General features: G+C 41.5%; 1 long non-coding RNA gene across 2 annotated transcripts; it reads right to left on the reverse strand.

The window, feature by feature from the left end:
* Nucleotides 1-664: 664 nt before the first annotated feature.
* On the reverse strand, nt 665-27517 carry LOC132324486 (uncharacterized). Of its 2 annotated transcripts, XR_009485654.1 has the most exons (3): nt 27361-27516; nt 3590-7695; nt 665-2965 (listed from the first exon to the last, which is right to left on the reverse strand). It is a non-coding gene; the product is annotated as an uncharacterized LOC132324486 (long non-coding RNA). The 2 variants fall into 2 exon arrangements; XR_009485652.1 differs by having other exon boundaries at nt 665-7695; nt 27361-27517.

Genomic DNA, 27517 nt, shown 5'->3' on the forward strand with positions numbered 1-27517 from the left:
GCTGCTCTCCCTCTCCCCTGCCTGCTGGGATCAGCACAACCCCTCGCAGTGCAGAGACTGGCTCTAGAAATGCAGGTGGCACAGGAGGGGAGCATGGCCACAACAGGGACACCATTGCCCAGGTGGGACACTGGCAGGGCAGCCTCAAGTCACCTGGGGCAATTCAGCTCTGGAGCTGTAGCTTGGCAGACGCAGCCCTGCCTGCAAGAGCCACCACAGGCACCATGAGGAACAGGGTCCCCATCTGGACCGAGCACACAAGAAGGAAACCCACTCATTCCTTCCTCCTCTGCCCCAACTCCACCCCCTACACTTCCAGCTTGGAGACTCCCTCAGGTCTGCTGGAAGCTCCCTGGCTTTCAGGGACACAGCTGTTAGTGACCTGACAAAGGAACAACAGATTTGTTATGCCTATTGGATATTTTTACTGGCATTAGAACTTCTGTGACGGGAGAAAGGGAACGCCATAGTTCCTAAGAGACTGAGGAGTGAATTTCACACTTGCCCATTGTCACTGGTATGGTACAAAACGACCACCAGAAGGTCCTCACCTGCTGCATAGAGGCCTCGTAATCTGTACTGGAAACAAAATGTACTCTGCTGGAAACTTCTGCTTGCTTTCACCTGAGAACTAGCAGCAAGGCAAAGATCACATTCTGCCAGCTCTGGTTTTGCCTCAGCACTGGTAAAAGCTTTATTGCTTGTATAATTAAATACAGGTTTCAGATTGCTTTTCTTAAGACAGCTTTTTCTCTTCATGCTTCCTCGGCTGCTCTTAGAATGATGCTGGTGGTCGGATGCACACGTTGCAGCAAGCATGAAGATTTGTAACCTTCTGTCAGCAGAGACACTTTCTTTTCCCTTCAGAAGTTCCCACAGACGATGCTCTGGCTTCCCCTCTTGTGTTCCTGCACCAGTGAGTCATCTCCCTGTCTACCTTCTGCCTACACACACTCCAAGTGCTGATGCCTCTCTGGGATGTTGAGCATGAAACCAAAGTGATTTGCAGAATCAAGACTACATGAAAGTACTTCCTTTGTGTTGACTTCTTCAAAGATTTTCTATCTCTTTTTGTTTTTTTTTTCCCCACGTGTCTCCTATTGTAATGCTTTGTCACATCTACAAATTAGCTTGGTATGCAACTAAGTTAATTTTCCATCGACAGCCAGGCCAGGGAGGGGCTTTCAAATATTTTAAATATGCAAATTTTTCCCTCTCTGCAGTGGGAGAGATTGATATCAGCTGGGGACCAGGAGAAGGGCATGCCTTCTTCAGGGAAGAAGGCAGGGAAGGGGCTCATTTGAACAGGGCAGAAAAGGGGTTGTCAGAAGACAAGATTTGGGAACACACTGCTCTGAAGTCTGCAGACTGAAATGAAGAAGATATAAAGGAACCATGACAGTAAGATCCAAACCTGAACACTGGTGCATTTACACCAGCATCTTATTTTGGGCCAGGAGCCAACTTCCAAAGCCAATCTCCCAGCAGTCCCTACTTCCTGTGCTTTCTTTCTGTTTGTGGAGTGGATCTGGAAGAGATGAACCCCACGTCTTTCAGGTGAAACACACACTTAAAACACCTCTGGGAGCCCACTGTGGTCAAACACAAGTTCAGTCTGTGCCATGCTCCAGGTAGCACACTGTTCCCATGGTGTGGCTGCTGAAGAGCCTGAAAATTAGACTAAAAATAATAAAAAAATCAAACTTCAACATAGACAAAGAAACAGTGGCCACTGCCCCACTGTGCAACATACAGAGAAAATGTAATGATATCTGGAAATAAGACCACCTGTATTCAAAAAGAGTGTTTAAAAAAACTTGTGAAGTGACACATTGCTCATGAGAGAGTTGTCAGTGCAAACAGAGCTGTTGAAATGATGCTACAAATACTGCATATGAAACCTTTGTACACATGTTAGACCCTTTTTAGTCTCACTAAGTGAAAAACCAAAACCCTATGCAATATATAGATCACAAGTATTTATATGTATTATATATGCACATAAAACCATCTCCCCGTGTATGTTGTGATTTTGAAAACAGTGGATCTATTATTCACTCTTGCTAATCTCTGTAAGGGAACACATAGATTCTGTAACATGTTGCTCCATCCCAGTCCTTCCTTTGTATACAGAAACCAGGAAATTACTGATGTATAACCTGAAAACAAATATATCTTAGTATCTGAAACATAAACTTTGCTAGTCCTGCTCTATCTTGCTCTAGAAGACACAGGATCATGAAAAGCAGTAATAGTAGTAAAAGCTTAATTATTCTTTGCTAATTCCTGGATGAAATACATTAAATGTCAAGGGTGTCTGTAGTAAAAAATTACATCATGTATGATATAATTAAATACACAAAACTATGTTTAAATAGCTGTAAGTGTCTGCGTAAACCAAATCAACAAAAAAAAAAATCAAAGACAATATTGACAAAGGCCCTTAAATCATACTGTTGTGTATAAAAGTTTTTCACAGAAATCATATTAGTTTTAACAACAAATTTTATGGTGGGTTAAGGTCTATTTTGTATTTTTATAATTATTCATTTGTATTTCAATTGTAATAAAAGCCAATGATAATGTTATTTTGAACAGTTGGCATATTTGAGAGGCTGATAAAAATGAGTTGATTAATGTATAATATTACCTTGTGATATTGCTATGGATATAAAGTTACCTAAAGGCTCTGGGAAGAGCTACCTAAACCTATGGTGTGACTGCTACCATATTTTGTGTCTTCAGAAATTATGACCTCATGTGGTCACAACACAGTGTCTTAAATTGGATGTTCTTGATGTCAGCATAACTAAAATGTTTGTGCAGTCTGACCAAGGGGTAGAAAAGCTTGTGGCAGGGCAGGAATTCGCAGTGGCTCCAGGGGTGGGTTTGATGGTCAGCTAGAGCTTCTCCCTTCCTGCAGCTCCAGAGAATCTCAGCGTTGCTCTTGCTGACGACTTTTCTCCTAGGTTTCAGGATGAAGCAGACGTTACTTAAATTAAAGGAGGAACTTACATGAAATAAATGCTGCCAGACCAAACAGGAGCAGCGGGAGTGCAATGCTACCGTAATGAAAATACTCAAAAGAAGTGTCATAACTCAAATTAAACAACACTACGTTATTCAATAACGCAGACCTTGAATGACTTTTACTACCCATTGACCCACCTGAGTTTCAAGTCAGGTGTTTTCATATGATTTGAGGTGAGGAAGCGCAGCCAGCGCAGCTCTCGGGCGGCGCGGAGGCAGCGCGGGCGCGCCCGGCGGCGCTCGGGCAGCAGCAGCGGCGGCAGCAGCAGCGGAGCTACCGCGGGGCTTTGTTCCTTTGTTCCCCGGCCCCGCTCCCCTGGCCAGACCAGCCTCAGCGCTGCCTGCTCACGGCTTTGCTTTTTTCCCCCCTGCTTGCTCACCTGCAGTCTCTGTTCATATTGTTTTATGGTACTTTAGACAACGGGTTTTAACAGCTAAACATAAAAGCCACTGAGAGCATAAACAGGAAACTTGTGTTTAGGTGGGAGTGCCTAGGAATTTTATACTGCTGACCACAGAGGCCATGGGAGAAAGGAAATAGGAAAAACACTGTAAATACCTGGGTGACTAATGACTTGTGCTGTTCATCTGGCTTTTCAGAACATGAAAAGTTCAGCCTTTTCCAGGCAAAACAGCGCAAGGGAGGCACAAATTCTCTGGTCAATACTCTCCATGCCCCTTCGCTGCCTGTTTCCCTGCTCTCTCCCACCACGGAAAGCGCCCCGTTCCTACAAAGTCAAATAAACCCACAATAAATTTTGGCCGGCACTCGAGGCTGCGTGCACTGATGGCAGAGGGAGGGAGCGTGACACGCGAGGGTGCTCGCCTGCTCTCCGCGTTCGCACCGCCTAAGAGGATTTAGATGAAAGAAACCAAATTTGCAGCCCCCTGTTTTGTGTTGAGGCAGCAGCTGGAGTTTGGGGGCAGCTTTGTCCAGCTTTGCCTCGCCGGCTCCCGAAGAGGTTGCCATTGTTCCCGAGGGGCCTCCGCGGGGCTGCTCCTGTGCCCGCTCCCTTTTATCGCCAGCCGCACGGCTCGGGAGAGGTTTTGTCTTTTGCTGACAGCAGCAGATTTGGCCGATCGGCATCTCCCACGCGGCAGCGCTGGGTGGGATTTCCAGGTTGGCCATCTGCGCGGGGGGGCTGGCAGAGCCCCGCGGGGCGTTTTGGCGACCGGGCGATTCCCCTCGGGGGCCACTGCTGCCGGTGAAACCGCGACATCTGGTCACTTTCGCCGGGCGGGCGGGCTCCGGTTTCACTCCAAAGCCGGGGCGGTTTCTCATCCTGGGAGCGTGACCCGACAGAGGAGGGATGAAGGCAGATGAGGATGCTTCCCCAGGTCACGTTTCGGGGGGGAGCAGCAGCCCTGCGAGAGGGCAGAGGGGCCGGGCCCTTCAGCATGTGCAGCCTGGGAAGCCCAGGAGTCCACCCGCAGCTCTGGGCAGCGCCTGCCTCAGTTTCCCGGGGAGCCCAGCCCGAAGGGTTAGTGCTGCAGGAAGGGCAGGGCAGTGTGGGCTCCAGCAGCAGGATGGAGGGAGACCCTCTGGTGTCTTTTATTCAGGCCTTGCTGCTTCTCTCTGCCACAGCACAAAAACTGATAAACAAATGGTCCTCTTTTCATCAAGTTCTTATAAACCCCAATAACCTGCAGGTAATACTGATGTGCCCAGGCTGCTTCAGAGAAGGACCAGCACAGCCAGGGATGTCAGCCCTGGAGCAGCTGGATCTTGCCGAAATCAAGTGTATTACTAAACAGGGGTGGAATTTCACTCATGAAAAGTTAAGCACATCTGTAAATATTTCTCTGAATCCAGGCTGGGGTTTCATGCACAATGAACTTGTCGTTTGATTGCTGAAGTGATACGATAAGCCATGGCAGTGTTTGGCAGGGCACTGGGGAGGACAGCTTTGTTGATAGCCAGGCATGATCACTTCCAGACTGTGCAAACACTGAATTTTATTGACAGAGATGCATGTATGCACTGGCATGTATAAGTCATTTGATGTATACATGTACCTATAGTTACAAACGGGTGTAGATACAAATTGACTCCAGTTTATAATAACATAGTTACTTGTTCCTATGCAGTTATAAAAATATGTAGTGAAGGTTGCTGTGATCACAAAACAGACTACCTTTCCTTTTTTTCCTCATGAATATTGTAGCAGTAAAAGATGCTGGGCTCTCGAAATCTCTTCTTTCCCAAGGGCACCCACAGACCAAGAACACAGCAGTAGAAGCTGTCCGGCGGTACAATTCCAACCCCATCAGGGTGGACCTGCTCAGAGCCTGTCCTCTCAGCTGAGCCTCACTTGCAGCAAGCACACAACCTCGCCGCCGTCCAAGGAAATCGCTGAATGTGTTCAGGGAGGTGAAACACGACACTGCTGAGCGACAGCCCCAGCGCAAAAGCCACCGAGGGACTCAGGGGTAGCGGTATGGCCCTGGAGAAGTTCAGCCCCCCGGCAGAGCCCGGGCCGTGCGGGTGCCTTGCGCTCCTCGCACGCAGCCTGGGGGAGGATGGCAGCGCTCGGAGCCCACAGGGCACACATGGCTAATTGGGGTGGGAAGGACAGCGCTCCCGCCTCTGAGCTGACTGCCGAAGCCAGCTCTCACACCACGACCCTGAAGCTGCGTCCTGAAGACTGTGGCGGCCGAAGCATTTCTCAGGGTTTTACTTCTAAATCCCTTCTCCCGCACAATACTGAAAAGGGGCTCTGACCCAAGACTCTTCTCGGTTAAATACCCGAGCTGCCAAGCTACAGATTTTCAGGGATTCCCTTTGAAACTCTTCCACTTTGTACAAAGCGATTAAATATTCATTGGCACGGGGACTGGGAGCCGGCCTCCTGGATGAGCACTCCCACCCCAAGCCGCAGAGCCCTTTTCATTCCCATCCTCTGAATATTTAATCAGCTCATACAAAGCAGAGCGGCTTCAGCAGGGGAGCCTGGGAGAGACCCGGCAGTGAGAGCCGCTGATCAGAGCGCGCAGCACAGACACCCGATCCCAGGCGCCTGCTCCAAAGCAGGCAGATGAAGGATTTGAGCATTCGGCTCAGCATAGCTGTGAGCGTGTTAGCTATTCACAGCGGAGGATGTGACACTTCCTTTCTCTTCTCTCCCCCACCCCGTCTTTTATTTCAGTGGTTTAACCACCTAAGAGTCCAGCCAGGAATGAGGAATGCTTCATTTGTGTCTTGAAAATTGTACAAAATGAATGGATAAAAATTTGATGAGAAGTTTTTCAGCCATTCAAGAACCTCTCTTAATAATTCAGATGTTTGATTTTCTTCTTCAGTATGCAGTAAGGATTAATGCACTTTGTAGATGGCATGGAAACTTAGTTTCCAGAAAAGGAGAAAAGCCTCAGATTTAAAAAGAAAATCTCACCTAGGAGTATGACATTATTCCGTAAGCTTCTATCCTCCTGATTCTCCTAACCAATGACTGGGACAGGCTTTGCACTGGAATTTCAGCAGAGAGAGATTTTTGCAGCCTACCTCTAATAAACAAAGTTCACAGCGGAAATGCTGACAGGCTGTGATCAAAGCAGCACCCTCAGGTGTTGCTGTGATATACTGCTTGCTTACTAAAACACAGCAGTTCAAACAGCCAGGCTGTGTTTAATTGGTATATATAATATTTCCTACTCAGGGAGTTCAACACCAACGAAGGTTTCTCTTAGATCTTTCACTCTGCCGTTGTTCTGCTATTTGCTCAGAAGAAAGACCTTTAGGAGACCAAGTTTTGGGTTACATCTGGAACAAGAACCCTAGGACTGTTCACAGCATTGCCTTGAACTTTACAGGAGGCTGCCCTGCGAGCATTCCTCTGCTGATCCCACTCAGAAGTCCATGCTGTCCTCTCCCCAGCTGTGGGGAGCAGCTCTTCCCCAGGGATAACTGGACATCTTTACTTCAGTCACATCAACTGCATGTGTAAAAGAGTGACGCTGACAGTTTATCATAATGCAGTTGTAGTGTCTTTAACGTATTAGAAAAAGAGAAAAACATCCAGATGATGAATTCTTGGATTTACCAGTCACCATTCAGGACTTGCTACTGTCTGGAGCAGTGCTTGGCTTCATACTCAAAGTTCACCATTCATCCTCTGAAATTCAGATGTGTGTCTAAAACTTTGGCCTAGCCTGAGCACTGGAGATACAAGCTCATATTTTCTTGAGGAAGAAAATTTTTTCTTGCCCAGTTCTGCCACAGTCCCAGATCCTGGCTCTCAGCCTCAGTTATCTTACCTGAGGAGTTCAGACCCCCACCAGTGCCACACCCCTCCCTCTCTGGTCAGTGAATTTCCACTCCTAACCAGTTGCTTCTTCTTGGTTTCACCATCTGTTTGTTGTTTTCCTTTAGTCAAGTTTTTGCCTTCTTTCCAGCTGCTGCAAAGAATTCCTTGTTTACAGTGCCTCAGTGCTGGCGGGGATTTTTCATCCCATCCCTGACTTTTACTTTGAGCAACCAAAATTAGAGAAATCCACTTTCTTTGACTTTGGACGGAGTACACTCAGCCCAGGGTGAAGATGATGCACATACCAGCTTTGTGCCAGGCAGGAGCTGTGAGGGGACAGAACATGGGCAGTCACTCTCCATGGACAAACAGCATCTTCTTTCATCCACTCCAGCAGCCCTGAGAAACTTGCATGTGTGCCCTAAAGATGGGAGGTATGGAGATATTAATTCCTAAATTAAAATGTCTCTACTTAGCATGGGCAAAGTAGGTTTTATTCCAAAAGTTTCTAACTGGACCTAAATGAGAGACTTCTATAAAAACAGCAACAGGCATTTCCCAACAGAAAAGGCCACTTTGCTCCACTCCTGTCTTTTGAGTCACTGCTACAAAACTCTGAGAAACTAGGCCTTTTTGATAAAAAGTTTGTTATCATTTTTTTTTTGGAATATGAACAAAACAAAATATTTTCTCAGTTCTTGTTCCCAGATTCCGCTAAACTGATTTAACAATTTTTTTTTCAAAAAATTCTGCCTTAGGCATACACCTGGAATATAAAATATCATCCCAAATGGTTAAAACTTGACAATGTGTCAAAATGTGATTTTATATTAGGAAATATTGTGCAAACATCATATTATGCACTATTAGCCCCACCTATTAAAAATATTTCCTTATGTGTAGCAAAGAGGCTTATACAAACCAGCACTTGCAGATGTAGTCACTGTTTCCTAGTGTGCAATACCTTAGTAATTTTGACTTTTTCAATATTACTGAGTGCAACAAGATAACATTAATGAAATAATCCCTCAGTGAATTTATTCTTTTAAATAAAAGGTTGCTTTGAATTATGTTATAAAAATGCATCTTTAAATCAACTAATTTCTATTTAATTACATGGATATTAGTTAAAACCAGCTGAGTGGACTTTTCAATTTTTAATTGTGAAAATTCTCTCCCAGGCAGAACTCCTCTATGCCAAGTTTCTGCATTGAGCACATTTTTACAGTCTAGTTATAAACCCTAGAAAAACAACGTTTATAGGAAATGTTGACACAACCTTAAATAAAGTGGTGCTAGCTGACACCTCTATATTTTCAATTTGGGGATTTCTACTGGGAAAATATAAACGCTAATGCAGCAAAGGAAGCCAACTATAATAAACCCCTCATAGTCTTCCTGTTCACCACACCAAGACCTACTTCAAAAAGCACCAACTCAGACTGGAGATGAGTTGAAGTTAACTGCATTCCTCTGAGGGTACTAAAAATTACCTACAGATAGTTCAGCCTTACAGTTCCTTGCAAGGCTTCAGTTTAGCCAAAGTCACGTGAATATCCATCCCCCCTCCCCCCCCAAAAAAAAAAAAAAAAGTGAAAGGAAAATGAGAATGTGCATAAGTTTAAAAAAAAGGGTGCTAGTCCATTTATATCCTTCCTAGCACAACATAAAAAGAGGAAAATAGACTTTATAGATTCTAGTGAAATAAATGTAAGTACACACAGGGGAAAAATATAGAGTCGGAAAGTGAAAATGAAGTTAACTTTCCTATCTGTATCTTTTAATTCTAGCTCACCTAAAATGAATTAATAAAGGAAGGGCAGGGGCCTCTGCTTAGCCTTATTTTTAAAGATGTTGGAAAAGATTAATGAGCAAAGATCTGGATGATTTTCAGGACAGCTTCTGAGTCTTGGTGACAGAGATTTGAAAGTGTTGGGCTGCTGATCCTGCCTCAAGAACAAAACCCAATCATATTAGTGATATTCTGGATGTGAGATATAGTTTTGGAGGGAGGATGTTGGAAAAGGTGTCAATTTCAGAACTTACATATGAAATTCAGAATAAAAAACAAATTATATTGTTTAAGGGCAAATTGTGCTAGCCTGGTTGCCTCCTGAGATAAGATGTCAGGCTCTGTACATGAGTGGAATAAAATGGATGGCATTTCTCTGGATTTAAGCAATACTTCATGGATTATTTCCTGTAGCATCCTTGTAGCCAAACTGGGGAGATGTGGACTAGATGGTGAGATTTGAAGATCTGTGATCAACTGACTGAATCTTCAGGCTCAAAGAAAATTAACCAGTGGTTCAGTTTAACTGATAACCAGCTGAGTAGTTTACTGGACTTAACAGTGGGGCTGATGCTGTTTAATGTACTCCTTAGTGTCTTGGGCAAGAATCTATAATGCACTCTCAGCAGATTTGCAGATAATATCAAACTGGGGAGAGGGGTCAGTATTCTGGAGGGCAGAGCTGCCATTCAGGAGTCATCAGCAGGCTGGAGAAATGGGCCATGACAAAACTCTCACAGTTCTACAAAGGAAAGCACAAAAACTGCACCTGGGCTGAATTACCAGGTGCAGCTGGCTCACCAGGAAAGGAACTGGCAGTCCTGGTGAACACCAGGTTAAACATGTCAGTAGTGTGCCCCCTGGGAACAAAGGTTCCTCTGCATACTGGGCTGTAACATGAAGGGCAAAACCAAGGGATCAAAGGAAGGGACTCTTCTCCTCCCCCTGACCATCATGAGGCCTTGTATGAAATAATGTGTCCAGTTGGGGAACCCTGGTACAAGAGAAACCCTGATCCATGCTGGAGTCCAGAAGAAGGCCAGCAAGATGCTCAAGGAAATAAAGTGGAGAGAACTGGCTTTGCTGGGTCTGGGGGATGAAAAGCACCAGGAGAAATCTTGCTGTTGTTTTCAGTTACCTAGGGAATGGCTGTAGAGAAGGATGGGACTGACTCTTTATGAAACTGCAGGAAGATAACAGGTAAGACAAATGTAAGAGCAGAAAATTCCAGTTGTACATATGAGAGAAAAAATCCCAGTAAGAATAGTTGAACAATGGCCAGGTTGCCCAGAGAGATTGTGATAGCTGTTCTTAGAGATACTCAAAACTCAGCTTGGCAGGTTAATCATGCTTTGAAGAGCAGGTTGGGCAAGGTGATATGCAGAAGACCCTTTCAATCTGAATGGCTCTGTTTCCATTTGCTATTTAGAAATCATCCTGACTTGCCAGTTCAAGTGGTGTCTGGGAAAACCAAGACTTTCCAATGTCACTTCTGGCATTGACTTGCTGAGTGGAAAAGCAGAAAGCAGGCACAGTGACGCTCTGAGCAGCAGCCTGCTGGCTCTCAGGTACCATTCAGGTTTCTCCTTTGGACAAACTGCCTGCTGATAGAGCTGGATATTTGCCTGCCTTTGAGTGCCCAGCCTTATCTGTTTTTAAGGAAAGGCATGCTGAACTCTCTAGCAACATTAGAAAGTATTGGCCTGAGTTTTTCTTTAGTTGCTATCATACCTAACCTTCACCTCTTCAGAGGCAAACACTAAGAAGTTATGTAAAAAGCCAAACTGAATCATCCTGGTAAACAACACTGACCTTGCCTTAGACCTGAAAGGACCTACCCTTATATAGCTGTAACCCATTCCACTTAATGCAGTTAACAAACTGTAGTCCTTTGATTCAGTGAGACACTTGCTGCTTTCACCATTACTTTTGTCTTGTCTAATTGTCTATTAAGAAGGTAATTTGGGTTACACCCCAGTGAAAATCAGACCTACCTAACCTTCTGCAGTTCCCAAGAGACCTTTCATGGAGGTTTCTCTGTGAGCAGAAGAGCTTTGGCTGATAGGGTTTTTTTTTTAACCTTGCTTACATTTCAGCCATTCTGGCAGCAATTTATATCATTTCTGCCTGCTGCTTTCTTCTTCTTCTTTTGTTTTCCCCCATAGGTTTTACAAGATATCACGGTAACCTTGGCAAAAATGTGAAATCTGCTTTAAGGTTAATGCTAAACTTCTGTAGTACATTACTTTAAGGTTTAAAAGAAAGATAGTAAGTTCCAGTATGTACCTGTCAGTACTAAGTGATTGTTCATTTCCTGTGAATTGGGAATAAAGTAATAACATACATCTGGTGAGCTAAAACATGCTGCTTATTTCTTTTTCTTCTCTGAGCCATATCCTTTACCAGCTGTGAGACATCACCATGCAGAATCTCCAAATACCTTTGAGAAAAATTAAAACAAAGGAACAGAGGGTTGGAAGGGACCCCCTGTGTCTTGGAGCCCAGTCCCCTGCTAGCCCCAGGCCACATCACACAATGCCTTTCCTCAGCTGTTCTCACTCCATCTTACAAACCCTCTCGTGCCCCCAAACTTGCATTGGAAGTTGCTCTCCCCAGCGCTGATTGCTCAACTGGCTACATAATGTCTTTCAGCTTCCAGTTCAAATGCATTCACGGGCAGTTTATGCCCATTTGTTCTCGTGCCAACACTGTACTTTATCTTCAAAAGATCTTTTCCTTCCTTGATGTTTAACCTCCTGGTGTATTTATAGAAAGCAATGACATTCTGTATCAGCTTTTGTTTTGCTACACTAAATATGTCAAGTTCTTCTGGCCTCCTTATGCAAAGCAGAATTTCCACTCCCTCTCATTACAACTTTGCTGCCCTTGTTCCCAAGCCATTTTTAGCCCAGGGGGCTGTTGCTGGACACAGTGATCCTGTAAAGGTTTCATCAACTTATGTTATTAGTTGCTAACCATTTTCTTGTATGAATCCAGCCAGAAGATGAGATGGTAAAAGGATAAACATCACTAAATGTACTAAATACACTGAGAAAAATCCAATTACAGACTCCTTTCCCTTTGTTAATGTAATATTTCTAAATGTTAGGTGTTTGTGGGCTTTGCAAGACAGTGGAACTCTGATGATGGATCCTGAAGCACATGATAGAGCCTGGAAAAGGAGGTTGAGGTATGAAAACAACAGCCATGGAAACGCAGTGATCAGAATAAAGAGTCCAAGGGAGAGGTGAAGTAGGATTTATTACTGCACTGCAATGGATGATAAAGGAGGTGATTAGAAATTAACTGTCAAAATCAATTTTTTACACTCTTATGGCTTGACAAACACTTGAAACATAAAAATACATGTTTACATGAATAAAAATCTCAGCCTGTGGCATTTTCACATCTTACATTTCAAAGCATAAAGGATGGCAACTGATTTTTTAATGCTACAAATATTGTTTACTTTTTGTGTATCTCCAAGTCAGAACCATAGAAAAATGTAAACAGCATGATTAAGTGGAGAATAGAAGATCCTTTTCATTTTTGTTCACATGCACTCAGTCTTCTCAGGTCTTGAGCGACTTAATGTAAAAGTTAAAATTTTACATGCTCATTGTTCGTTTCTGAGGCATAACCTGAATAAAATCCCTGGGGGGAAAAAACCCACGAAACAAAAGGTCTTATTGATTGAATGTTAGTATATATTATTTTATGGAATAGAATTTCAATGCACATATTGCTCATCATGATACTGAAATAACAAATTTCCACAGTCTTTCCCAGCAGTTCCAGAAATTTAACGTCTCTTTCACAGTTTCTGCCAGCACCAAGCTATGCCCAGTAGAGTAATTTTCTTTAGTGTAATACACCACATAAATATCACAGTTTTATCTGATGGCAATGAATCTTAGAGGCAAACAGTTCTTTTTCCAGCCCTTTCATATTGCATTCATAAAGGCATGAGGGCAGCTTGAATGATTAAACATTAAGCTGAAAGGCAGCATTTGGAAGAGACCTGAGTGGGGACCTCCCTGCTGGATTAAATGTAATGCTCTCCTTGCAGAAAATGGCTAACTGGGCTGCAGGCAGGAGGTGAGCTCCACTGCTCTGTGCTCCCAGGGAGGAGAAATTGTGGCTTGTGCAATTTTGCTTTATGTAAGAAGCAGATTCCCAGTCATTGTTCAGCTGCAGTTGCATTAGGCAAAGTCTTTGTACCTCTTCTGCCCTTTGTGGTTCTCTAGACACGTGAGCGTCATCCTTCTGCATGCAAATCTCTGTGTTTTGAAGATATTTTTCCTCTGTGACCTGCCTATTGGACCAGCTGAGGATCAGATTACAGAGGTATTCAATGGATATTAAGCACACACCGGTATTTTTCAGGCAGGAATGACCTCTTGAATTTGGAGCTGTAAAATGCAGCTACTGTGTTTACTCAGTTAGGGGACAAATTGTGCTCCCCAGGTCTCATATTCTCAGGTTGGTTGTAAACCTTTTTGTTTTGCTTGTACTATGTTCTGAGACTCAAATTGCATACCCTCCTGGGGTCTGTGCCTATATGAGGCTCCCTTGAAAAATATGACTTGATTGGGTCCTAATTCTGCATTGCTCACCCCTCCAAGTCTCTGTGTCAACTCAAGCACAATGTCTGATAACAGACAAAACTCAGGTACAGTGAAACAGAGTTACTACATGAGATTGTCCTTTTTTTATTCTAATATCTTTAAATGAGTCCATTTCAGGAATGGAGAATAATTCTCTTGGAGCAATGAAGTTTATATAGCCAACATAAACAAACCCACGCCTGCTTCATGCCAGGAGAGGAGAGAGGGGGAGATATTTTTTTTGCTACCAACATAGGCTCTTTTCCTTGAGTAGTATTTTTGGCAGATGCTACCATATTTAACTTCCCACAATGGCACTGTTTATTTAAGGCCAATATAAAACATCCCTGGCCCTTCTCTTAGATTTTTCAGTCCCTTGGTTGACTTTCACATATCCTTTTAAGCACATTTTTTATGGTGCCTTTGGAATCACTGCTCAGTGCGTTTAAACAAAATACTTCCAAACAACAAGAACTCCATCTTAGCAGGGTGAGAAGATAAGCTGTACATGGGCCACTGCTCATGGATTTCCCCACTTTCTGTTCTCACCAGTAGTTCAGAGGAACAAGTAACTGCCAGACCAGAGGCCTTCCTAACCAAGTACTTTGTCACCAACAAAGACCAGCTGTGATTATTTAGAGAAGAGTGTACAGAAATTCATAGAGGTGCTTTGCCTAATATCCACTGGAGCTCCTGACAATCATTTTTTCCAAGGCTGCACTGTTTTGTTTTATCCGACTGACCTAGGGGAAATTTAATTCCAGTTTTTGCGCTCTGACTATTTGTGGTATAGAAAATATATTTGCAGCTGTAAATCTTTCCCAGATTTGCATTTGATTTTAAATCAAAGGTAAAAATATAGCTGCAAAAATGAGTTTCAAATCCTTATAGGAAGTTTAATAGGTCCTTAGGGACAATGGTTTATGGTCAGCCCAACAACCTCTGCTTTTTACAGAACATGGCTGCTTTTCACTCCTGATTTCAGGCTGAAGCCTCCTTCTCTGTGTGACTGCAGTGACACCATTTCTGTTTGTACCCATTTCACCCAAGTTACTGGTCCCTGGCTTCACATGTGCCAGAGCACAGCTATGCTCTAGCCAAAGCCATTGCCTAAAACATCCATGTGCTAGCCAAGCTGCCACAGGACCCGGTGAGCCACCTTGGGCTGCCTGCTACGAGGCACTGTGGCCACAGCCACAGGACACCTCTATCCATAGGAGCAGGGGGCTGCTTTGGAGATGGACAATTTGAGCAGTCAGCACTTCCCAGCCTGGCAGGGACAGCTGGGGAATGCAGTCCGCAGCATTCTTGCCGCTTCAAGCAAATGTATCAGAAATGTCTTTATAGCGGCCTACTCACATCCTAATTTTTTCCCCATATCTCTTATTTCTGCTAAACAGTATTTACTGTTGGTATTTTGGTAAACCTCTGGCTACTTAGAGTATCTAGTCCTGCTTTTCTACTGTCTTCCCCAGGTAAGAATATCACCTAATACTTTAATACCCTTTAATACCCTTTAAAACTACCATTTTTTCCCACTGTGTTGTCCTGTGAAATACTGTGGCTGCCAAACACAACCCAAAGAGCCATCTGCAGGAACAGGGTCTCCCAGAGGAGGTGCAGAATGTGCACAAACATGTGCTCTGTTTTCCTAAGGACACCTGCCAGAGTCCTGCTGATGCACCAAGCATAGGAAAGTATTTGGCACAAGCCACGTCTCCAAAGATTTCTCCCCTTGTAGGTAGTGGAAGATATTCCTTTCTTAACATACTTACTTCGTTTTCTTCGGGTTCTCTCTATATAAGTGAATGTTTCTGTTGTTCCCTGTTGTGGTGTCCATAAGCACAGCCACTCGTGGTTTCTTAGGTCTCTCAGAGCACTTATCCAGTCTCATTTTAGATCCTGCCTCAAGGTGAGTGATGTGAACTGTTATTATGCTGCACTCTCCATGCTCTGTCCTGTTCTTCTGAGAGTTTATTTTTTCCTCAGAAGTCTTCCCCTAATTCTTTTTCAGTTTTTTAAGTCCTTGGGGTTTCCAACAAATGCATCTTCTTAAAGGCACTATGACTTTTTTATCTTATTAATGGGTACTGCCTTCACCAATGTACTCATGACTTGTGCTGAGGTGGTGGCATGACTGGAATATTAATAAAGGAAGCATTAGCTTGCTTGGAAGGACAGGAGAGATTAGATAAACTGCCCTGCATTCAAGGGTACACAGGTGTGCTGGGAGATCCAGAATATGGAGGAATTTACTATCTCGGGGGTGGGGGGTGGGGGGGGAAAAGAATATGAAGGCTTTCATTGCAAGGATTGTGAAATATTAAACAAGGAAGACTTGAGGCTTTTTGTGTCCAAAAAGCAGAAACAGCCAAAGGACAGGATATAATATTAATGAGAGATTTTAACAATCCAGGTATTCCTTTGTGAAAGAATGCAACAGAACGCCAGCTTTCAGTGAGTTCCTGGAATTACTGGCAATTCTTGTTCAAAAAAGTGTAGGAATTTCCAGATTTGAAGCTAAGCAGTAAAGAATGATGTGAGAATGTGAAGGTGAAAGATTTAATATGTAAGAGTAATCTTGGAGTCACAGGGTATATGATTCTTGGAAAGGCATTGAGAAGAAGAGCAAAAGAAGATGATGGACTAGAAGTGTGGGGGCTTCAACAAACTAATAGATGCAGGTAGCTAAGTGAGCATAGGCATCAAAGATAGCTGTAAATTCCTCAAAAAATGTTGCTAAGTATGTATTATTCCACAAGAGAGAGACTATAGATACTGTAAAAAGAGAACAAACTGGTTAAATTATTTGCAAAATATGGCCAAAGGAATTAAAATGAAACACTTGCACAGCATAAACAACACAGAAAACAGGGGAAAGGAGCTGTGATGGAAAATGAAAACTATTCTCAAATAGATAAAAAGTCACATGAAATTGAGAGGTTTGGTGGGTTTTTTTTAAACCACAGAATTAGATTATAGGAAAAAATTTAATTTCAACATTAAGTAATACTTTCAGTGGTAAAGTAGTAGAATGCTAGTATATATTGTTTGTGAGTAGGGTCATCACAGATTTTACATCAATGGAGGTTTTTAGGAGAGGAAACTGTCAGAAATCATTTAGAAATAGTTCCTATTAGTGGGTAAAGCAGTAGGCTACATGACCTCTTGACTATCTTTCTAGGCATTTATTCAATTTTTATTGAACTGTCCTACATTTATTAATCAACATTGAATTTATTCAAATGCTCCCTTTATGTGTGTGTTCATCACATAAAGGCCTAAATCTTGCTCTTTACTACCTTCTTTCTGGGAATTTCTAGTGTTAAAATTTATAGTGGTCCTATATAGTATACCTCTAACCTCCCTAAAACTTAGAACTCTTCCACTTGCTTTCCCTGATTTTTGATCGCAACGTTTTCCAGTGATCCTACAAAAAACTCTTCTTAATTACAAGTTCCTTTATTGCCCTTTTTATTCCTGCTGGGCATACATTCCAGACACTTGGAAACTTAAACAGTGATGGTGTCCTTTAGGTCTTGCATCTTATTCCGTGGACCAGCATTAATATAAGATGATGGGTGTTCACTTTATAAAACACAAAAATGAGAATGATTAGAAGAGTGAAAGAGTGGCAGCAGGAGCCCACAGACTGAATGTGTTTTCTTGTTACAGAAGCAGATATTGTTCATCTTTAAGACTTGCACTGGAGTAGGTTGTAAGGTAAGGGAGAGAATCAGGAGGACCTGAAGACTGAGGCCAGCTCCCCTCCCTTCCTTAACTCTGCTGTTCTTAGCAATTCATTCCTAGAGATTTTGACTTGTGCTCAATCTCCCTAGCAGCAAAGTTCATATGTACTTGATTACTTACACAGGAGACAATTTAACCATGCAAACCTCATATGTGAGGGATTAGCTGAGGGCAAAGTAGGGCTCTTAAACTCTTAATGTAAGTATGGTCATGACAGCACAGTTTGATTAAATTGAAACATTTCACTTAGCAAAGTATAGATTTAATTCTAATAATTTTAAAGGTGTCAAAAAGGAAGGAGTACTCATTTCACTCAGCACATACAGTCTGCACATCTGTCTCCCTGAGGGGAGCAATGAACAAACCTTGCATGGAATAAATAAACAATTACTGTTTCTGTACATCATTTATCTTCTGGTCCTTGCACTTTCTGTGGACACATCTGCATGATTTCTACAAATCTTATTGCATGTTACATAGAGAAATGAGATTAGTGGTACAAAGTTTTATTTGAGAAGCAAGATATGAGGTTGCTTTGTTTTAAGATAAAATTTAAGTGTTAGAAATTCTCACATTTATTTCCTGCACATAAATGCTGCTGAGGATGCTACTGCCATCTTTTTCCCATTGCAATGATTTTGTCTCTAACCATGGTTTTCATGCTTAATTTTTATGTTTACCATCAGTCATGCAATTCCAATTGACATATGATTTGATTTTTCTGCTGCATAAACCAATTTTGCATCAGTGTAGTTCCAGTAACTGGGGCTACTCACGCCACGAGAAAAAGATCAAGCCCTTTTTTGTTTTCTTTAGTTTCTCTTTCCTTAATCACTTGGGCCAGATTCTTAGCTAATTTAATTTTCCTCTGTTATCTTCTGTTCAGCTCTGTTGACATACTGTATTGGCAAAATTTGTACTTCATTGTTACAGGCAGATTTCTAAACAAGTCAGTCAAAATTTCTGTGTTTCCATTCTGCTGAACTCTCTCCTCTGTGTTGAATGTTTGGAGCTCTCTTCCTGCCCTCACAAGCACCCATGTGATTTGCTGAAACAATGCACGTGAAATTGCAGGCTGAACTTGCAAGATAGCTGCTGAAAAATAATCATCTTGAAATCAATGGCTGGACTTAAGAAACCTCATTTTTACATTTTATGCAATGTGATAAATTACTGTTGCACTGTACTAAAACTTTATACTGAGAGTGACTCAAGTGAATGGTATGAACTGCCTTAACCAGCAGCTAAAAATCTGTTTTCTTCTCACTCTCTTCTGCCTCATAGAGAAGGGAAAAAGCAAGTTGGAGTCCTGACTCGTTTTGACTTTAGCAACAGAATGAACAGCCCCCTGTGTGTGTGAAGAGACAAAAAAGTGTGCAACCATCACCCTCCTACAATTGCTCACAATTTAAAAGCCAGCCAGCAGCAGGAACAGGAAGAGAAAAGGTCACAAGAGGACAGTGTCCATGGCCAGCATCAGGTTTCACAGAAGGGACCATAAGGGAGAAAATGAAAAACATTTGGACTTAATTAAGGCACTAATCTGGAAAAATGAGGAACAGTTGAAAGCTGCAGAGTTGGGGCATTGTATAAACTTCTTTTCCTGATCACAAAGTAACCTTGCAGTAGCTTCTGCTACTGAGAATAAGGAAGGAAGAGGTTGGTAGGAACTGGGGCTCTGAGGGCTACCCTAGAGCACTGTTTTTTTTTATGGTAAACTAACATCAATAAAGGCAAAGGAGGGAGTACAAAAGGAAAGGGGTCTGTGAGAAAATGACATACATTGCTTAGAGCTTTGCTCCCCAACATAGTGCTTTCACATCTTTGAAAATATCTGTTTCTCCTAGAAGAAGCTTTTTAGTTGTCATCTTAAATTTTCTGCTAGAAAATTCTCTGTGTGCTTATATATAGTATATAAACAACAGGTAAATACTGAGTTATATAAAATAACATTGTAGATAATATGCACATATATTTGCTTGCATTTATCTCAAAAGAAAAAAAGCTGGCATGCACATCTGCAAAAAAATGAAACAAAAGAAGACAAGATGCTGGAGTTCCTTCCAACCTTTTCCAGACCTATCTGCACTACAGCTTTGATTAACTAAAGGCAGAGGTATCTGATTTAGCTTCAGTCCTCTGTGTTTTGTCACTTTTTTGGACACAACAGCGTTAAAGAACAAAATTAGGGGACTTTCTTGCAGTCAGTGGCCTGCCCATACTTCACCACGAAAAGCACACAAAAAAACTGTAGTTCTGGGCACACCAGACAGACAGACAATGAGAATGCTCAACCTCAAATTGTGTCCTTTCAACAGCTGAAAACTGGCATAGCTATTCAGCAGGGAAATGCAGCGCTGCTCAATATGGCACTGGCATAAATTCACCCATTAGAAGCTGCATGCACATATCTGAGGGTATTGAATAATCAGGGATTACAGTTAGAGGAGGGTTAAAATGGATGTTGAGTGTCTAAATGCATTTTTTTTTTCTTTATGGTCATAATGAAGACTAAGAAGAGTGTATTTTGTTCATGTGCAGAGACCAAGGTGGATTTGCTACCAGACTGGGTAGGCATGTCTTATGCAAAACTTTCTATGAAAAGAGATTTCTAGCCCAGGATTCAGGACAGAGAGATGCTTGTGAGCAGGAAACAAAGGACATAGTTTTTTGCTGGTTTTTTTTTTTTTTGAAATCAGCTGGTTTTCACCTTTTAGATTCACATTTCATGATGATACTAATATTCAGTATAATCAAACAAGAAGTTGGATATCAGACTATTTTTCCCATTCTAGTTTCCATACGAAATTTCTCAGCAATAGCAGTTTGAGAAGGCCTATGGCCACACCCTTATCTACAGAAAACAGGCTCCATTAAAAACAGAATGATGTTGCTTTATGTCATAAAGGTGGTAGGGCTCTCAGTCCAGATATGTCTTCAGTTGAGTTTTGGGCCCTGATTTTCCCACACACTGTTTCACATGCAGCTGTCTGGGCAAACCAGTTTCAAAATGTGCACAGAAAGCTGCTCAAGTACCCAACAGTAGCCTGCATCTATTTTGCATGAGAAGTATAACAGATAAAGACAGGATAGTCTAGAATCAAAACAACCTCTTGTTCCCTTCCCATTAACATACAGGAAAAGAACAGAACATTGATGTCTACTGAAATAAAGAATTACATAATAATATTGTTATTTTAGAAAAATAGAATAGAGCTTTTTGTTAGAAATATGTACTATTTGGTAAAGATACTTAGAAGTTTGTGGGTCTTACATGAAAGTTCTTTTTAAATTATGTTTTGTGGCAATTCTTTCTAAAAACAGCTGTGGCATGCAGTAAATAGTACAGTTGCTGCTTTGAAAAAAAAATCTGTCTGCAGTGGTCTGAAAATAAAATCCCACATCAAGGAGTTCACTACAAGTTAGCCCTGCTCACAGACAAAGGATACTTATGCAAGGATGTGTGTGAGTTATTTCTAAGCAATGCTTTTCCATGTAGTTATTTTGGAATTGCAAATATGTTTCTCTTCTCTTGTTTTCCCATCACTGGTGAGATGTGCTCCCTTTCAGCCTCAGCAGAGTACTAGGCAGGTGCACTGAAAGCCCCAAACTTGCAGTTGAAAGATGCTTGCATGGTTCACTCAGCTGGTAGAGCTTATTCTGGTATCGTTTAGGCCAGATTTATGCTGATGGAACACCTCTGGGTGAAATCCAGGTCTTTTTGAACTCAGGGCTAAGATTAACTCCAGTAACAGCCAAATGAAACAAGGCAGCAGAGAAAGCACTAGAAATACCTTTTTTATTCATGCACTTGACTTAAGCCAAGTGATCTAATTGTTGATGGGTTTCAGTAAAGTATGCCCCAACTGATGCCATTAAAGTCAACCAAGTTGATCTTGTTTTACTTATGTGGGAATGGGATCAGAATGTGTATAAAGAGCCTTTTTTCACTCATTTAAGTGGAGGAAGTGGAACTAAAGGTTTTTAAAGTTGAATTAGTATTTTAAAACACGAGTAGATGTAGGGAGAAAGGAAGATTACAGTGAACTTCTCTGAAGTGTCCAGCCTACTAAGGAGCAGCTTCTGTTGCCACTGTCTCTGCCAGCCTGTGTAGTTACATGCCATCCTTAGGCTTTACTTCCAAAAGCCTCATCAAGGTACTTTCTGCCTTTTCATTTGTTACTTTTCTCACTGAGAACATCAGCAAGCAAGTTTGCTACTCCTTTTTTAGCCCTTGAAATGGGTGGTGGCATTTTATATTTTGAAATAGTGTCTGTGCCAACTACATGAGAACTCTTTTCTTCCAAACTCTACTGTTGTCTGAGGTAAATTTAGGCAGAGATGCTACACAGTAATCATTAATGCCCTGCCATGCATGTGCATGGACTACTGCAGGGGTCAGTCCTGCCCTTCCCAGGTGCTACATTTAGTTCCATCTAGGAGTCACTAACCCAAACATTGAGAAGGCACTGTCAGAGCAAATGAAGCAGAAAAGTTGCTCCCAAAAATCAGTGGACACAAATCTCTCTCCTCTGCTTTCTGAAGAGATGCCAGTTCCTCCTGTGTATACACCTGGTAGAGCAGCACTGCTCAAAGAAACATCTCAATCTTCCATGGCAACAAGCCCAGAAGCTGATCTGCCAGCCCCAGCCTGGTTAACCACTAACAGGCAGTAAGTGGGGGCAGCCAGCACCCCAAAGAGCAGGGACAACCTATTTCTTCTGCACTGGGGACAACTTTCATGCTGCTGCTCTGGTGCTGCAACACTTAGGTGACTTTTAGGACATATATTTTTCAGGAGTTTCCTTCACCTTTCTGATAATCTGCTAGGAGACTCAGACATCTGAGTTTTGCTTCACCACCTATCCCAGGAGATCTGCTAGTTGGCTCAGTCTACAAGCACATCTCATATCATGGACAGTGGTTCCAGAAAAACTGCTTTTTAGTCCTTGTCTTTCTTCTCTGTTAACGATATTCCCATGTCCTCAGAAACCTGATGAAATGACACTGCCAAACCAGTCTGCTGCCCTCCTGCCAGTGTGTGCACCCTCTGATGGACACTCTGGGCAGCATCCCCTACTGCCTGTCAGCAGGTCACAGGTGATGCTGGCAAAATCAGCACATGCCAGCACAGGAATCACAGGAGTTATTACTTTTTAGTCCAGTTTCCAAATTTCTGTAGTTTCTGGTATTCTGGGATTCACCATTAGAAAAACAAATATGGAATAGCCTCATGGAATATTGGAGGTTTTATTAATGTATAAACAGAGAGCTATAGAGACTGTATGATTAATAAGAAAAGCACCTTGATTGGCAAAAAAACAGGTGGTATGTGTGCACTTCTGTTTAACCTCTTTAATTACCATAATTTCAGTGAATGACTAAACTAATCCAATGCAATAATCCTAAGCAGACATACTCAGGAATTTCCCACTGATGTCCCCCAAGGACATCAAAAGTGTCCAATCCCAAAAGTATTCCTGGATACTTTTTGAATTATTTTTGAATCTTTTCTCTCTATTGCTTTGTAAAAAGGCCTTCTAATTCTGTACACTTTATTATTTGGCCTGCTTCAATTAGGATTGCCCCTAAAAAGCTTTGTTTCTCTCTTCTGTAGACAGAAGCTTTTATGTTAAAAATCAAAACAGTCCTTCTTCCATATTCTGCTTTTTTAACTGTATATATTCTGTCATCCTAAATTTTACCAGTGCAAATTGTGAGACATGCTCTCTCTGCATGGGAGAAAGGGGTAGTTATTTATACATAACTTAGAACATGCTTTGGTATGTGTTCCTAGCTAAATATATAAAAAAGACAACTACCAACTCAACATATCCTGAAAAATTAACGTTCTCAATTCAGTGACATTTTTTATTATGCACCTTCATTTGGCTTAGTAGGCTATGCATGAGAGCATCCAATCTGGAATCATTAGTGACAGTTACTAAAGTTCAGCTTTTGCCTTCTGTTTCCAGGTTGTTGGTTTTTTTTAACTTCAACATAAACGGGACTATGTTTTCAAGCTAAAGGATATAAATCATAAAAATATTAAACGGACATACATATACATCAGAACCTCTGATTTCTTCTCAGATCCACCAATTTCACCTGTATAGGACTGCAATTATATCTAAAAGGCTTAAGTACTGAGTCTCACTATCAATTAATTAGTGATGCTTTAAAAAAACATTTTATGTGACATTTGGGAAAAACCTGGTGATAGAAAAACATATCTTTTTTCCTTCCAAGAGTAAATCAAACTATGACTCCTTCACACTCAGCCAGTATTTCAGATATGCAACTATAAACCCATTATAGTTCATCTCTAGATATGGTGCTCTAACTCTCCATTTCATGTAATTTAAATGATGTAAAATGCATGCCTGTGAACTAAAATATAGTTGTTGCTTTTTATGAAGAAAATAAACAGCAGGACATATGTTACTATTGCCATCAGAGGGAACTTTACTGAATAACTCCTTTGAGTACGGTATGAAATATCCAACTTTAAACATCAGTAACTGAAGTGTGAACAAACAGACTGATGAGAGGCTTTCCTGACCAAAGATTCACCTATTCTAATATCCTACCTCCTAGCAAATATGCAGGGAACAGTACTACAAGAAAAGCATATTGCAGTACTTCTGTGGAATACTCTCCCACCTTCCACAATTTGTGGCCCTGGGAATACCTGGGATTTTTATTAAAAACTTTATTTCATATACCAAGATGACATTTTTTATTAAATGTAATAATATAGATACTATTTTTTATGTTTTATGTTTGCCATTATTAGACCAATAATTTTCTTTGGTTTTATTTCACAAGCTGGAAAATTCTAGCTAGATTTCTTGTGCCAAACAAAAGTGCTCTCCTCACTTTTTGTACAGACATGTCTTGCTACTCTTGAACCAGCCTAGGGGGAAGAAGCTGTGGGAGACTCCTTTGCTGTCCTCTGTATCAGACACCACGAGGTTCCTGACATCAGACACCTCCTTTCTTCTCTCTTACATCTGCTAAGTGATTCAATGAGTATACCAAATCTACCTTCATTTGTGTTGCCATTACCGTGTGTACTATAATTGGTAAGAACTCCCTAGGATATCCTGTATCCTTGTGACATATTTTACCCTAAACCCATGAGACAAATTACCAAAATGGCTCCATTTCTTTCTGTTCAGGACACAGATGTCTTGGCACAGGATTTGCACTGAAGAATCACAGCTCAGTATTATTGGTCTTTTCCTTCCTCTCACTGCTGGGCTGCTCATGGCCAAGAGCCGGATGGTCACAGGCTTTATAAGCTTCTTTTCTTAACCTGGCTGCCCACGGAAATGAGGTATTTGCAACACTGCTTTTCATCTGGTGGTGTGGTGTGTTTTGGTTTTTTTCCTGCCTGCCAGTGCTCTGGTAGTACCAGAGAAATCCACAGAGGATTTCTGAAAGAGGAATCTGAAAGAAGAGTCTCAAAGAAAATGACATCCTTACTGGTTTTGCAGCAATATGCAGATAAAATTGTGCCATTTGGGGGGATTAGCTGGACATGAGCTGCAACCATATTTTGGGTGGCAGCAGCTGGCTGATGACCCAGTAAACTCCAAGCATTGCTAGCCAAAATACTGGTGTCCCTTGCAAGACTGGGAACATCAGGATGGTCCTGAATGAGATGGAAGTAGACAAATATATAGGGAATCAAGGTGCAGGAATTTTAAGACTACAGGAACAACTTATTTTCTTGCCTTATGCTACACTTTTAAGAACATACTATTTATGGTTTTGCCCTTGTATAGCCTTGTCATGTTTTGCCCTTTGAGGAACACAAGGCACTATATGAACATTAGATCATTTCCCACACCTTCTGAAATTATGCACTCACAGTAATCATAAAGAAAACATGCAAACTGGATTCTCTAATTTAAAGCAGCTACAGCTTTTCTTTGTGGACCTTATTCACAAACACATTTTTAATATACCTATATACAAATAAGGTATATGAAAAATAAAATAAAAGCAAATGTATCATCTATGTAAAATACTCTGATAAGAAATGATGAAAATTATTAGACTTCTTCACGACCGACTGAAAATTATAACAGTTGGTTTCATATTTATGTGTGATATGAATCCTGAATAAAGAATAATAATAAATTTTTAATGCTTTTAAACACTGATTTTCTAGGGGTTTCAGAGGACAGACTTTTGTTTAATCATATTTCTGGGCTGTTGCCAGGCTGCCACTATTCCCAAGACATGAATCTCTGGACATCAGAGGTACTCCCCTGGAGCTGCATCTACAGACATTAAAGATTCAGAATCGTTACATACCTTAAGCTAGGAGAGACAGGGGACTTGGTCCTAATTACAGCTTATGCCCATTTAAGGCTCTTTAAGCTTAATGCAGAAGCCTTGATGCAAATGAAAATCAGATCCTCAGTCACTTCAAAAGTACTCACAAAAAAGGTTAAAATTCTGTTTAACTTCCTCTTCTTATCAAAGTCTTGGAAAAAGAGAGCCTTTTCATAAGGACTGAGCACTGCATGTTTTATCTGAAGTCGGCCGCTTAGAGAGCGTGATTGATTTTTCCACATTAAGGGCAAAATAGCAGGAAATCTGTGCCTCACTAACTCTTACACACATACCTGCTAGCAACTGAGAAGCTGACTATTCAAATCAAAGTGGGATTTCTGGGTTTTAACTGTAGCACTTGAAGGGCTCAATTCCTTTGGCTTTGTCTTAAATTGACAGCCAGAAATTATTTCCCCGTGAGACTTCCAGTTAGATCTTTGCCAAGGCCATGGGTCACTTGATTGCATCCAGAAGTTTACTCTATACTTAGCTGGTGATGTGTCAATGTGATGAAGTTTCAGCACATGATACTTCATAGTGACTGAAGCTGGTTCCCATGATTTTTAATTCAGTTGGGGAATAGGTGTACCTAAAATCTGACTATAGTTTTCAGGATTTTTTTTTCCCCCCATGTTACAGTTTTCCAGAAATGTAAGCATTTACAGGGACCTTTGATTTTTCACTTTTATCTGTACACCACAGAGTTATTAATGGATATGAAAAATAAAACTGCCATGTAAATGCACTGCTGTGAAAAAAATATTACTAATTAAATGTGGATTAAGTGACTATGATAAAACCTCTTGGTAATATGCCTGGCCACTGTGGGACAAGAGGTCATGCTTGACGTGCCAAGAATGACAGTGAGATGCTACAAGGGTTTGAGAACCAGTTGGAGAGTCAGTTCTCTAGTTCAGTGACCTCACTCCAGTGGGAACTGTATAAACACAGAAGTCGACCAAATAAATTTAGATGTATTTATAACTCTTGTGTAGTGAAGTACACTGAAGACAAGGGATGTAGAAATTACAGACTGCCAGTAATGGTATAAGAAAACAACAACAAACACAAATTTAAACATATATTATAAAGAGCAGACAAGGAAAAAAAAAACTTTCCAGAGAAGATTGCAAGTAGCTCAGAGACACTGAACTTTTTCACACCAGGATCCTTTTCCTATATGGTTTGCCTCTAACAGAAGCCTCTGTCTTAATTGTCAGTCTGGGCAGAACAGACTGGCTTGGATTCTCTGAGAAGCCCTGCAAAAAACATTAAGGCTTCCTTGCCTCAGCGCCTAACTGGAAAAGGAGAATATAGTTTTCTTGCTCACTGAGTGGCATACAGATAAAGTATTCAAATCAATTCTTTGAAATGAAAGAAAGAAAACAGAAAGAACTGCCTCAAGAGGTACTAAAGGACTATTTTAAATTTCTTAAGATTAAAATGACAAAAATTCTTTGTAGTGAAATCTCCCACGCACCCCATTCCCATACACTCTGCAGATACCTATAGGATGGTTTAAAACAAATCCAGATTGCAATTTTCAATAAAACCAATGGTCTGTCCTCTAATTCAAGAGCAATTTTCTCACCCTCAGCGCTGCAGTTCTGCTAGACACAGCTGCACGTGTGTCACTCCCAGAAGGTCCTGTGCAAACTGTACCCAGGCACAATCATCTGCAAGAAACAAAGTCCCAATGTGCAAGTCTTCTGCATTACGAAACTGAAACAGAGGGGCACTTCCTTGTA

This window comes from Haemorhous mexicanus, chromosome 1, assembly GCF_027477595.1.
Source record: "Haemorhous mexicanus isolate bHaeMex1 chromosome 1, bHaeMex1.pri, whole genome shotgun sequence".
NCBI lineage: Eukaryota > Metazoa > Chordata > Aves > Passeriformes > Fringillidae > Haemorhous > Haemorhous mexicanus.